This window comes from Ailuropoda melanoleuca, chromosome 8, assembly GCF_002007445.2.
Source record: "Ailuropoda melanoleuca isolate Jingjing chromosome 8, ASM200744v2, whole genome shotgun sequence".
In the NCBI taxonomy this organism is placed as follows: domain Eukaryota; kingdom Metazoa; phylum Chordata; class Mammalia; order Carnivora; family Ursidae; genus Ailuropoda; species Ailuropoda melanoleuca.
Window position 1 is genome coordinate 10968123 of NC_048225.1, and position 15790 is coordinate 10983912.

The 15790-nt window shown below is 35.4% G+C and overlaps 1 pseudogene; it reads left to right on the forward strand.

Annotated features, from left to right (window-relative positions):
• Positions 1-4085: 4085 nt before the first annotated feature.
• The window catches only part of LOC100471406, a 28381-nt pseudogene continuing 16676 nt past the window's right edge, over positions 4086-15790 (forward strand).

The window sequence follows — 15790 nt, forward strand, 5'->3', positions numbered from 1 at the left end:
TGAATAATAGTGGCGAGAGTGGGCATCCTTGTCGTGTTCCTGATCTTAAGGGAAAGGCTTCCAGCTTTTCCCCATTGAGAATAATGCTTGCAGTAGGCTTTTCATAGATGGCTTTTATGAGATTGAGAAATGTACCCTCTATTCCTACACTCTGAAGGGTTTTAATCAGGAAAGGATGCTGTATTTTGTCAAATGCTTTTTCTGCATCAATTGAGAGGATCATATGGTTCTTGAGTCTTTTCTTGTTGATATGATGTATCACATTGATTGATTTGCGAGTGTTGAACCATGCTTGCATCCCAGGTATGAATCCCACTTGGTCATGATGGATAATCCTTTTAATGTACTGTTGGATTCTATTAGCAAGGATCTTGTTGAGGATTTTGGCATCCATATTCATTAGAGAAATCGGTCTGTAATTCTCCTTTTTGAGGGGGTCTTTGCCTGGTTTGGGGATCAAGGTAATATTAGCCTCATAGAATGAGTTTGGTAGCTTTCCTTCTGTTTCTATTTTTTGAAATAGCTTTAGGAGAATAGGTATTATTTCTTCTTTGAATGTTTGGTAGAATTCCCCAGGAAAACCGTCTGGGCCTGGAGTTTTATTATTTGGAAGGTTGTTTATCACTGACTCAATTTCTTCATANTGGATAAGGCCGTCCCTCTGTTGCTGTTCCAGCTTCTTTGGTGAGAACTTCTACAAAGAGATAGAAAATATAAAAAAAATCAGAGATGAAGAACTCAGTAACTGAAATAAACACACTAGAGGGAATCAATAGCAGATTAAAGGAGGCAGAATGGATCTGTGATCTGAAAGACAGGGTAATGGAAAGCAACCAGGTCAAACAGCAAAAAGAACAAAATATAATTGCACCAAAAATAATATAATACCTAGGAATAAACTTAACCGAAGAGGGGAAAAGACCTTTACTCAAAACTATAAAACATAGATGAAAGAAATTAAAGGTGACAAATGGAAAGACATTCCATACTCATGGATTGGAAGAACTAATACTGTTAGAATGTCTGTACTACCCAGAGCAATCTACAGATTTAACGCAACCCCTATTAAATTCCAATAACGTTTATCATAGAACTAAAATAAACCTAAAATTTGTATGAAACCACAAAAGACCTGAAATAACCAAAGCAATCTTGAGAAAGAGCTAAGCTGGAGGTATCAGAATCCCAGATTTCAAGATATACTACAAACTTAGAGTAATCAAAAATTTTATGGTACTGGTACAAAATAGATACAGAGATTAATGAAAAAGAATAAAGAGCCCATATATAAACCCACATTTATATGGTCAATTAATCTACAAAAAAGAAGGCAAGAATATTCAACTGGGGAAAGACAGTCTAACAAATGGTGGTGGGAAAACTGGACAGCTCTATGTGAAGGAATGAAAGTGGACCACTCTCTTATATCATACAAAAATAAACTCAAAATGGATTAAAGACCTAAATGTGAAACCTAAAGCCATAAAACCTTAGAAAGAAGCATACACCATAATTTCTCTGACATCAGCCATAGAAATTTTTCTAGATATGCTTCCTCAGACAAGGAAACAAAAGCAAAATTAAACTATTGGGACTACAAAAAATAAAAAGGTTTTGCAGAGTGAAGGAAACCACCACAAAAGGACAAGGCAATCTACTGGAGGGCAGAAAATATTTGTAAATGATATATCTATTAAGGGGTTAATACCCAAAATATATAAAGAACTCCTACAACCAGCTCAACAGCAAAAAACCTCCAAATAACCCAATTTAAAAATGGGCAGAAGACCTGAATAGATGTTTTTCCAAAGAAGACAGCCCCATGGCTGACACATGTAAAGATTCTCAAAATCACTCATCATCAGGCAAATGGAAATCAAAACCACAATGAGATATCACCTCATGTCTGTCAGAATGTCTGAAATTAAAAAACACAAGAAATTAGTGTTGATGAGGATATGGAGAGCACTTGTGTGTTGCTGGAGGGGGTGGGATGCAAACTGGAGCAGCCACTATGGCAGACAGCATGGAGGTGCCTCAAAAATTAAAAACAGAAATACCATATAACTCAGTAATTTTATTCCTGGGTATTTATTCAATAAAAATGAAAACACTAATTCAAAAAGATATATTCACCCTTATGTTTATTGCACCCTTATTATTTATAATAGCTAAGATAAGGAAGCAATACAAGTGTCCATGGATAGGTGAATTAAGATGTGATACACACACACACACACACACACACAATGGAAATAACTCAGCCATCAAAAAAGAAAGAAATCTTGGCACATGCAATGATGTGGGTGGAGCTAGAGAGTATTATGCTAAACAAAATAAGTCAGAAAGACTTAGCACGGGGTGTTGTATGTAAGTGATCACTAAATTCTACCAAAAACCAATGTTACGCTGCATAGTAACCAACTGGAATTTAAATAAAAATTTGGAGAAGAAAAAAGTTAAAGTAGCTTATCACCAGAAAACCAGCCTTAAAAGAAATATTAAGGGGAACTTAATTAAATGGAAAAGAAGAGGCCATTAGAAGAAAGAAATTACAAAAGGAAAGCAATTCACTGGTAGAAGCAAACATTAAGACAAAGATAGTAAAATCACTTAGATCTAAAGGGACTCAAAATAAAAAGATGTAAAATATGCCAGCATATGCATCAAACATGTGGGAAGGAGTAAAACTAAAGATTTTTTAGAATGTGTTCACACTTAAGTGACCATTAACTTAATATAAACTGCTATATACTTTGGATGTCATACATGAACTTCATGGTAACTAAAACCGAAACCTAGGATATGCAAAAAATAAAGAGAAAGCAGCCAAGCAAAACACTAAAGAAGGTCATCAATCACTAGGGAAGGAAGTGAGAGAAGAAAGGGGAAGAGAATTACAAAAGCAAATGGGATACAATGAACAGCATAGCAATAAGTACATACCTATCAAAAATTACTTTAAATGTAAATGGACTGAAACAATAAACCTGAAAGAAGAAACAGGATAATATATTCATGATCATGGATATGCAAAATTGTTTCAGTTTTCAAATCAGGTGTAAGATCCATCTTGGATTTCTACCTGTGTATGCTGTGGGACCAGAGTGAACATCAGTTTTCGCACACAGACACCCAATTGCTCAGGTACATTTCGTTGAAGAAGACGGACTATCCTTTCTGCTCTAAAACTGCAGTCAGACTTTTTTTGGTGAAAACTGTGACCATATATGTGCAAGCCTCCTCCTGTACTCTCTATTCTATTGGCCTATTTGTCAATCCTGTGTCAGTATCACTATTTTAATTATAGTAGCTTTATATCATGTCTTGATACCTAATGTGATTTTGAGAACTTTTTTCTTCAGAACTGCACTGACTCTTCTGGGTTCTTTGCATTTCCATATAATTATAGAACAAGTTAATTTAAATTTTCTCAAAAAAACAAAACAAAACAAAAAGCAAAAAACAACCCTGCTGATATTGTTGGAGATGCATCAAATCAATAAATCAATTTAGAGTGAATTGATAGTGATTGATAGATAGTGTGTCTTCCAATTCATGAACATAGACTATGTTTCCATTTATTTAATTCTTCTTTAGTCCCTTAATGTTTTGGTGTTTTCAGTCTAAAAGTCTTGTGCCTCTTTTGTTAGATTCCAAAATGATGTACTTTTTAGATTTTTTTTTATAAACATTGGGATTTTAAAATTTCATTTTTCAATAACTTCGCTTAATACAAGTACTTGTTTTATACTTTGACCTTTTATTCAACAATCTAGCTAATAAATTATTAAAAATTTAAAAAATAAATGTAAATGGACTGAATGCTTTAGTCAAAAGACATAGGGTAAAGGAATGGATAGAAAAACTTCAGACCTGATTATATGCAGTCTACAAGAGATTTACTTCAGATACCAGCTCTGAGATCACCACCAAGGGCTTACAGGAGAAAAAGGAAGTTATGGAGGAGGCATAAAACAGAAGAGATGCACCTACTAATGGGAACACTAATGAGGAAAATGGGGAGCAGGAGGACAGCAAGGAGATAGATGAAGAGAAAGAAGGGGGTGAGGAAGAGGATGGGCATGAAGACCAGGAGGCCGCGGCAGCCGGGGCAAAGGGCAGCTGAAGATGATGAAGGTAATGAGGTGGACACCAAGAAGCAGAAGACCAAGGAGGATAATGAGCAAAGAAGGAAAAGTTAAACTTAACAACAAAAGGTCACCATGACCTGTTCACCCTCCACCTTCTGTCTCAGAATCTAAATGTGGTCACCTTCCAGTAGAGTCCTGTCCTGCCGCCCCCGTGGGCAGTGCCAGCCACATATGCTACACGCTCTCCACCACCCAACCACAGCCACAATGTGAATTTGCATCAGGGGAAGAAAAAAGAACCCAAACTTCAAAGGCCCGGCTCTTTGTTTTTCTTCAATGCACTTTAAATAGGAAAACGTGTATTTTTATTTACATTTCATATTTTTGTACATATTGTTAGGGGTCATTTTTAATGATCTTGGATAACCAAAGCAGCCATCAGATGGTTCTCTGTCCTGCTTGTGGTGTGACCATGTTCATTATAATCTCAAAGGAGAGAAAAAAACCTTATAAAAAAGGTGAAAACAACAACAAAAATCTTGTTCTGAGCGTTCTAGGGACTTTGTCCTTAGCTCTACTCTAAGCAGTTGGTTTGTATGAGATGGTAAAAAAAGGCCAAAGACAAAAACTTTCTTTTCCTTTTTTGTCTATGAAGTTACTATTTATCTGTTTATTTATTTATTTTTGGCCTGTTTGACGTATGTGTGAAACAGTATTTTCTAACAGTAAACCGGAATTTATTTTGCTGAGTTGTTCTAACAACAACAGCAACAAAATGGAGTGGCAATACTAAGGGAACATAGATTTTAACAACAGTAACAAGACACAAGAAGGTGCATTATATAATGGTAAAAGGATCAATCAACAAGAGGATAAAACAATTCTAAGTATCTATGCACCCAACATTGGAACATCTAAATACATAAAGCAAATACTAAGAGAAATAAAGGAAGAAATGGACAGTAATATAATGATAGTACGGGACTTTACATGGATATCAACGGATAGATCATCCATACAGAAAATCAGTGAAGAAACCATGTCTTTGAAGGACAGGTTAGACCAGATGGATTTAACAGACATATACAGAACATTCCATCCCCAAATGGCAAAATACGCCCCCTCTTGAAGCGCACATGCGACGTTCTCCAGGATAGGTCACGTCAGGCCACGAAACAAGTCTCAATACATTTAAGGAGATTGAAATGCTATCTAGTATTCCCCCCCCCCAACCACAATGGTATGAATTGGAAACCAATCACAAGAAAAAAAAACTGGCAAAAACACAAACAGGTGGAAGCTGAACAACATGACCATTGGGTCAATGAAATCCAAGAGGAAATAAAATATGTGAAGACATATGAAAATGGAAGCACAATGCTTCAAAATCTTCGTACAAAGAAAAAGCACTTCTAAGAGGGATATTTACAGCAATACAGAACAACCTCAAGAAATGAAAAAATTCGAAAAAACAATCTAACCTTACATCTAAAGGAACTAGAAAAAGAAGAACAAAGCCCTAAGTTAGTAGAAGGAAGGAAATAAAAGATCAGAGTGGAAATAAAATAGAGATTAAAAATCAGTAGAAAAGATCAATGAAAGCAAGGGATGGTTCTTTGAAAAGAGAAACAAGATTAATAAAGTTTCAGCCAGAGTCATTAAGGGGAAAAAAAAAATATAGGACCCAAATGAAATCAGAAATGAGAGAGAAGTAACAACAAACACCACAGACAAGTAAAGGATTAGAAGAAACTACTTGAAAAATCATATGCCAACAAAGTAGACAAAGTAGAAGAAATGGCTAAATTCCTCAAAACATACAATCCTTCAAACCTGAGTCAATAAGAAATAGAAAAGTCTAAAATCAATTATTAGTAATGAAATGGAACGAATAATTAAAAAGTCATATTGATTGCAGGACAAGATGAGTTCACAGATAAATTTTACCATTTAAAAAAGAGTTAATGTCTATTCTTCTCAAACTATTCCAAAAAAAAAAAAAAAGCATTTGAGAAAATTCAATATCAATTCAGGATAAAAATTCTCAAAAACAGAATGGGTTTAGAGAGAATAGACCTCAACATAATAATGGCCATATATGACAAACCCACAGCTAACATCGTACTCATCATCAATCTCCAGTAAGTGCTGCTGGTGAAAAACAGATCAGGAAGAGAACAAGGATGGCAACTTTTGCCACTTTTACTCAACATAGTAATAGAAGTCCTAGCCACAGCAATTAGGGAAAAGAAGTAACAGGCATCCAAGTTGGAATAGCACAAGTAAAACTATCATTATTTCCAGGTGACATGATACTGTACATACAAAACCCTAAAGACACCATCCAAAAAACTATTGGAAGTGATAAATGAATTCAGTGGAGTTGTGGGATACAAAATTAATATACAGAAATATGTTGCATTTCTATATACTAATAACAAAGTAGCAGAAACAAATTATGAATCCCATTTATAAATGCATGAAAAAGAATAAAATTATAGATATAAACTTAACCACAGAGATGAAGGACCTGCACTCTGAAAGCTATAAAACATTGATGGGAGAAATTACAGAGGACACTAATGAAAAGATACGCCATGCTAAGGAATTGGAAAAATATTGTTAAAATATCTATACAACCCAAAGCAATCTACACTTCCAATGGAATCCCTATCAAAATATCGATAGCGTTTTTCACAGCACTAGAAGAAATAATATTAAATTTGTATGGATCCACAAAAGCACTGAGGAGCCAAAGCAATCTTGAGCAAGAAGAATGAAGCCAAAGGTATCACAACCCCAGATTTCAAGATGTACTACATAGCTATAATAATCAAAACACTGTGGTACTGAAACAAAAATAGACCCATAGATCAATGGAACAGAATAAGGAGACAGAAATAAACCCACACTTCTATGGTCAATTAATCTACAAAAATGGAGGAAAGGATATACACAGGGAGACAACAATCTCCAGTAAGTGCTGCTGGGAAAACTGGGCAGCTACATGTTAAAGAAATGAAACTGGACCACTTTCTTACGCCATACACAAAAATAAAGTCAAAATGGATTAAAGACCTAAATGTGAGACATAAAACTAGAGGAAATCATGGATAGTAATTTCTGACATCAGCTTTAGTAACATTTTCTTGGCTATGTCTCCTCAGGCGAGGGCAAGAAAAGCAAAAATAAACTATTGGGACTACAACAAGATAAAAAGCTTTTGCACAGCAAAGGAAACCATCAACAAAACGAAAAGGCAAGCTACTGAATGGGAGAGGATATTTGTAAATGATATATGCAATAAGGAGTTAATATCCAAAATATATAAAATTACACAACTTCAACAACCGTCCCCGAATTAATCCAAGTAAAAAATGGACAATCTGAGTAGACGTTTTCCCAAAGAAGACATACAGATGGCCAGCAGACATATGAAAAGATACTCAACATCACTCATCATCAGGGAAATGCAAATCAAAACCATAATGAAATATCACCTCGCACTTGTCAAAAGGCTAGTGGCAAAAGACAATGTGTTGGTGAGGATGTGGAGAAAAGGGAACTTTTGTGCACTGTTTGTGGAAAGGTAATTTGGTGCAGCCACTATGGAAAACAGTATGGAGTTTCCTCAAAAAATTAAAAATAAAAATAGAATATGATTTAGAAATTCCACTACTGGGTTTTTACCCAAAGAAAACCCAGCTACACCCAAATACCAAGTTATTACCCAAAACATTTATTCAAAAGGATATATGCACCCCAATGTTTAATGTAACATTATTTACAATAGCCAAGACATGGAAGCAACTCAACTGTACATCAACAAATAAAGATTCCACACACAGTGGAATATTACTCAGCTATTAAAAAAGAATGAAGTCTTGCCAGTTATGAAAACATGGAAGGACCTAGAAGATACTATGCTTAGTAAAATAAGCCAGACGTAGAAAGACAAATACCATATGATTTTAGTTACAGAATATAAAAAAAAACCCAAGTGAACAAACAAAACAAAAATACCCCAGAAATAGACACAAATACAGAAAACTGGTGGTTTCCAGAGGGAGGGTGTGAGGGATGGACAAAATGGGTAAAGGAGATTGAGACATACAAACTTCCAGTTATAAAATAAGTCATGAGGATGAAAGTACAGCATAGGGAATGCAGTTATTAATATTTTAATAACATATGGTGACATATGGTAACCATACTTATTGTGGTGGGCATTTTGTAATGTATAGAATTGTTGAATCACTGTGTAGTACACATGAAATACACTATTGTTCAACTAAAATAAAAAGAAAAAATCACTTACGAAGTACTAAGGGAAATTTGTACACTAACCTTAAGAAATTGTGTATTTGGATAAAATAATAGTTAATGTTTTTACAAAAAAATTGAGTATTCATCTTTTATAACTCATTCTGAAGTATTTGTAGATTAAACGATATGATTTTCTTTGAAATAATCCTGTAAGAGGTAGAGAGGCAGGAAGTGGATAGCAATACAGACAAAATGGGATTGGTCATCATATGCCAACAAAATGGACAAAGTAGAAGTGACTAAATTCCTCAAAACATACAATCCTCCAAACCTGAGTCAGAAAGAAATAGAAAAATCTAAAATCAATTACTAGTTATGAAATGGAATCAATAATTAAAAACTCACATTGATTCCAAGACCAGATGAGTTCATAGATAAATTCTACCAAACATTTAAAAAAGAGTTTATATCTATTCTTCTCAAACTATTCCAAAAACATAGAAGGGAAAGGAAAACTTCTAAACACATTCTACTAGACCAGGATTTCCTTGATACCCAAACCAGGCAAACACACTATAAAAACAAAACAAAACAAAACTACAGGCCAATACCTCTTATGAACAAGATGCAAAAATTCTCAACAAAATATTAACAAACTGCATTCAACGATACACAAAAGGATCATTGATGGTGATCAAGTGGGATGGATACTGGGGATGCAGAAACAGGTTTCTAAAGCTGAGTGATGGGTACATTGCAGAACTAAGTGGTGCTTACACTTCTCTCTGCTTCTGTTTGCTTTTAATATCCATAATAAAAAGGTAAAATATCTTAAAAATGACAATATATTGCTTAATGTACTTAATGGCGCTAAATTGTACACTTAAAATAGTTGTAACAGTAAATTTTATGTTATGTATATTTTAACACAATAAAAAAATGGGCCAAAGGAAAAAAAATTTAAAAAGATGATCCAGTGATTTTTTATTTATAAGGGACATCTGAAATTAAATAGATGAATTCTATTCTTTTGTTTCAACATGAATGTCCCATGTGTAAAGAACCCTGCTTTAACAGTGAGGAAATGGAGCTTTGTCTAGTGCAGTATAACACAGGTAGTAAATGGTGATACCAAGAATCAAAACTCAGTTTTTCTACTGGAGCATGCAATCATTATTGGGATTGTGTTGAAGGAAAAGTCCTTATTTTCTTGGAATATCTGATGTCTTAAGTGGTCTGAGTCCTTGGTAATCTCACTCACTGGTAATACCAAGCTGAATTTCAGATATGACCACTGGCTAGTGGAAGAGAGCCCAACTCTTCAACTTAAGAGTTTTTCCCCTCATTTAGGACCCAGTATTAGGAAATGAGTCCTAAAGGCAAGAATTTTAACAGACTCGAGGACAAATATGTTAGCTCTGAGTAATCAGATGAACGCTCTGCCCTGGAAGTGCCATGTTAAGAAGAAGTTACCATTCTTCTTTGAAAACACTAGCAAAAATATATATGCACCCCTGTTTATTGTAGTGTTACTTACAATAGCCAAGATATGGAGGCAACCCAACTGTCCATCAGTAGATGGATGAAGAAGATGGGAGGCATGGGTGTGTGTGGGTGTGTCGGTGTGTATATGCACCATAAACAATGGTGTGTGTGTGTGTGTGTGTGTGTATTACATAATGGAATATTACTCAGTATAAAAAGGAATGAGATCTTGCCATTTGCAATGGCTTGGGTCAGCCTAGAGGGCATAATGTTAAATGAAATAAATTAGACAAAGACACCATACGGTTTCATTCATATGTGGAATTTAACAAAACAAATGAACAGAGGTAAGAGACAAAAAAATACGGACTTTTCAATACAGAGAACAAACTGGTGGTTGCCAAAAGGGAGATGCGTGAGGGCATGAGTGAATTGTTAAATTATTATATTGTACACATGAAACTAATAGAACACTGTATGTTAATTATACTTCAATTAAAAAAAATAAGTTACAATTCTTCAAAATCATCCAGAATGTGTTCATCACCTATTAGTGTAGACACTTTTTTAAAAAAAGATTTGAGAGAGAGAGAATGAGCGGGGGAGGGACAGAGAGAGGGGGAGAGGCAGACTCCCTACTGAGCAGGGAGCCCAACCTGATCCATCTCAGGACCCTGGTATCATAACCTGAGCTGAAGGCTGACGCTCAATTGACTGAGCCACCCAGGCGCCCCTAGCCTATACTCTTCTTTAATTTGGTAATTACTTGGATCTTTCTAACGTAAGAACTTCAGGATACGTCTTATTACAAAAAGATCGGGGAAGAGAATTGCTTAGTTACAATCAGTGACAGCCTATGTCAGACACAAGGAAACAGATGGATGACTGTCTTTATTAAGTTTGCTCCTCAGAGCTTCTCTGAGCCCTTCGAATCTTAATATATTTAGATTAGGCTCTTTTTTGGACACTAGTCACTTTCTTGACTCAAAAAATTGTTCTTAAAGGAAGGTGAATGGTTCTGGACTTAGGAACATGGTTTACAGAAATATAGTGAAAATAACATTTTTCTGAAAAGAAAACTCCTCATGCCAAAGATAGAAGAAAAATATTTTTTTAGATAAGAAAAGCTATCTGGTAATTTCCTTCCAGTCTTTTGAGAATCGAATGTCATCAGCCCTGTATAGCCATTCTTTAAAGAAAAAATATGCTTTATTGATATATAATTTGCCTACCACATAATTCACCCATTTAAAGTCTATAAGTCAAAGGTTTCTTGTACATTACCTTATTAATTATAAACGTTGTGATTATAAACTTTTCTATTTTAACCACTGAAATGACATTAATTACGTTTATAATATTATGCAACCATCACCACTATCTTTTTTCCATACCTTTTTAATCACTCCACATGGAAAACCCATATTCATATATATTCATATATATTGATATATTCAGGTATATTCATCATATATAGTTCATATATATATTGAACTATAACTTCTATTCCACCCCTCACCTCCATGAAGCCATTCTTAACTGTTCCAGGCCAAATTTGCTATGGAATTTTAGGTACCCCAAATTTTGCTTACGTATCTTTCAAGTTATTTACTTTTTTGTAGTAAGTTTACATGTTTGTTCCTCTCACTAGATTAGCTTTCCTGGGGATATAATCATATCAGCTGCAAATGATAATTGTGTCTTCCTTTTATAATTAATTAGTAGTAATTAAATTATTAAGATCAGTAAGAGGGCAGAGAGTATCTTTGTCAAGTGCTATCCACTTGGCTGAATCTGAGTGTATAAAAGAATAAAAAGTCCAATCACAGAAATATTAAAGTAAAATGAAATATTTAGAAATGAAAGTGTGGAAAAGAGTCTGAGATTAGAAGCAATAGAAATATGTCACAAAGGAATTCTTCAGTGCTTAAACTGTAAATATTAAATACTCTAAAATGTCAAGCAATTAATCAAATATTTTCTGCAAAATTGAGAGACTGAATGTTAAGATGTTTGTTATATAAAGAACTGTCAACTCAGAAATTGAAAACATTGACATCGAAATTAAAAAAACGGACAAAGGAAATAGACCATTCAGAAGAAAAATATTAGTAATAAAAGTATTTGAAGGGAAATGCAATTGAAATACTATTTTAAATTACTTTTATTTTAGTACCAGTGTAAGTCTCCATTTTCATCTGTCGAATTTGCAGATATTTTTAATAACATTTTATAATTTAACCAAAAATATTTCAATTGATGACAGACATCCAGATACAATCTTGGTGAGCACGCAGCTATTCATTCATCAATCGGAAGATGGATTTTGTATGACTCTTTTCTTTCAAGCCGCTAATTAATAGCATATAATATATGAGGTGTTACAGGATTTTTTTGGCATAACTAAATATCTTATTTCAGAAAAGTCTTTGGTAATAGTTACGAAAGGAAATTGTATACCTGGATTTCAAGCCTTTCTGTATAAATATTAAGCAGCAATTTCATATGTTTTGTTTCTTAAATTCTACATGAGTGAAATTATAAGGTGTTGGTCATTCTCTGATTTATTTCACTTAGCATTATACCCTCTAGGTCCATCTATGTTGTTGTAAATGGCAAGATCTCATTTTTTTCATGGTGAAGTAATATCCCATTATATAGATGTGTGTATACACACACACACACGTGTGTATATATATAGATGAATGGATAAAGGTTATATATGTATTATACACATATCACATCTTCTTTATCCATTCATCTATGGGTGGACATGAGTTACTTCTATGTCTTGGCTATTGTAAAAAGTAATGCTACAATAAATATAGGGGTGCGTATATCTTTTTGAATTAGTGGTTTTATTTTCTTTTGATAAATATCCAATAGTAGAAATACTGGACCATAGGGTAATTCTTTTTTTAATTTTTTGAGGAAACTTGAAACCTCTGACACTGTTGGTGGGAATGCAAACTGGTGCAGCCACTCTGGAAAACAGTATGGAGCCTCCTCAAAAGGTAAAAATAGAACTACCCTATGATCAGCAACTGCACTAGGAGGCATTTACCCAAAAAATACTAAGTCAAAGGGACACATGCACCTGATGTTTAAGGCAGCATTATCAACAATAGCCAGATAATGGAAAGAGTCCCTATTGTTTTCCACAGTGGCTGTACCAATTTGCATCCCCACCAACAGTGCATAATGCCTCCTCACCAACACTTATTATTTGTGATTTTCATTTTAACCATTCTGACAGGTGTAAGGGGTTATGTGGAATTTAAGAAACAAAGACAAACAATGAAAAATAAAGACAAAAACAAAAACATTTTGCTTAAATATAGAGAACAAACTGGTGGTTTTCAGGAGGGAAGTAGGTAGGAGGACAGGTAAAACAGATAAAAGGGATTAAGAGTACACAAGTAATGAATCATAGAACTTGACATCAAAAACTAGGGATGTACTGTATGGTGACTAACATAATATAATTAAAAAATATAAAAAAGCGTACACTTATTTTGATAAGCACAGAGAAACATACAGAATTACTGAATTATTATATCATACACCCAAAACTAACATATAACACTGCATGTTTCCCTTCAATAAAAATAAAGTCTTTCTCAGTTAAAAAAAAAACAAAATAAAAAAACAAAAAACAGTCAACTTAAAAAGTAAAACAAAGCAACAACAACAACAAGCCAATTAGCAAACAAACAGGGGTAGGTTTCCACATCTGGCTTCACCCATGTCATTTTAGGCCACGGCTAAATGTACCTCTATGGGGCTTGAGAGGCTCTTGAACAGATTTTAAATTAGTGATGACATTCCCTTCAGTTACCCTGTTATCCAGATGAATACAATGACATTGTCAGCTAAACCTATTTCATTTGATTAAATATTTGTCTCTGTATTGTTAAGAGCACTATATGTAACTTTTATTCTTTGTGTGTTGAGAAGCTGGAGTGGTGTATTGAACTAAGACTATGTAGACCATGGGGTGCCTGGGTGGCACAGCGGTTAAGCATCTGCCTTCGGCTCAGGGCGTGATCCCGGAGTTGTGGGATCGAGCCCCACATTAGGCTCCTCCGCTGTGAGCCTGCTTCTTCCTCTCCCACTCCCCCTGCTTGTGTTCCCTCTCTCACTGACTGTCTCTTATCTCTGTTGAATAAATAAATAAAATCTTTAAAAAAAAAAAGACTATGTAGACCATGACCTGACGAACGAGGGGGCACAAGCCCACACACATGGGGTCAGTGGGTAGTTCCCTCACCACCCAAACTCCCACTTCAGGAAAGTGAGACCCACAGGGTCCTTTTGATTAAAGGTACAGTTTAATTTCAATAAACATCCCCAAAATAATATATACTTATTTTATGTATTTATTTTAAGCCAATGACTTCCAAAAAAAAAAAAAAATCATCTGTTGGCAGCAGAGGAAGTCACATTTCATGGAAATTGATTCTTAGGATTCCAAAACTGAAAACTGTTAGAATCCATTTTTGATATGTGATTATATCTACTGAAATGTGTATAAGCCAGACCATAATCATTTATACTGCAAACAAGCCATATTATTTGCCAATAATATATCCCTTTTCCCTCAATACTTCAGTTCTTGTTCAGTTTGAGAAGCCCTACTCCCCTGAAGCAATAGAACATCTTCAGAAAGTCTTATACCTTGGAATACCACTGGATCCAGCAGTTTCACTAACAGAGACAGAGCTGAAAATAAAAGGAATCATGGAGAAACTAGACCAGCTGATCCCACCCAACCTTTCACCAACGTGAACCCCACCACCAGTGCTGCACACAGCACAGCCACCATCTTCCCCCCTCGAGACACCTGCTGCAGGAGGTTCAGCTAAACATCCTGCTGGAGGGGAGGGACAGCTTGGGATGCAGGAAGGAATATGGCGGAGATTTCCTGAGGGCCGGGATGTCCTCCCCGGCCCTGAAGGCAGGTACTTTGGGAAAGGTGACAGACTTCAACAACAGCACCTATCTTGTCAGCGTCACTTTGAGGGCTGGGTCTCTCTCTCTCTCTTGTTCATCTACCCCAGTGAGGGAGTATCAGAGCTCTCGGGAGGGCAATGAGCCAAGGCATGACAGGGTGATCTTCATAGTCCAGTTTGACAATAGCATCTCCTAGGTCCTCTCGGAGTGTGGTCTGACCCTAAACTCAAGTGCTGAACTTGGCAAATACCTGGACTATCGAGACCAGGAAGCCTTCTACTGCGTGAGGCCTCCGCATGTTCCCTATGAGGCCCTGACCCACAGGACCACCAGCAATGGAAACATTGCCTATCTTAGAAAGGAAAAACAAAGTCTTTTCCACAGGTAAACAGGCCTTCACATACAATAATTGATACAAAGGAGGCGGCTTAGGTTGAGACCAACCCTGCCTAGAAACTTTTCCTAATCAAGCTCCCTTAGGTCAGTGAATGTTGATTGGGTTATGATCCATCCATTGCTCAGAGTCAGGTCAGCTGCTAGTGTGCTCACAGGGCCCCATACAGGTCACTGCTACACTGTGGGTTTAAGGAACATAACCAATGCTTTTGCGTATGCCTGTAGTTCTCCATGGTTTGTAGTACTTCTAGATTGGTAACTTTTTAGAGACCAGTATTTTCTTTTTTTTTTTAATAGCTTTTAAGTATTTTTTTTATTTTAATGTTTTTTTTATTATATTATGTTAGTCACCATACAGTACATCCCTGGTTTCTGATAGAGACCAGTATTTTCTATAACATAGTCCATGGAACACCAATCCTACAGGATATTAATAGATGCTATGTTAAAAAAAAAAAAAAAAAGGAAAAGGAGGGAGTGAATGGTATTATTCTTTAGTTACTTTACCTTGTACATTAAATAAATTGCCAAATCCTATGAATTATACCTCCCATATAGCTCCTGAACCCAGCCATTTCACACCACTGCTGTTGCCT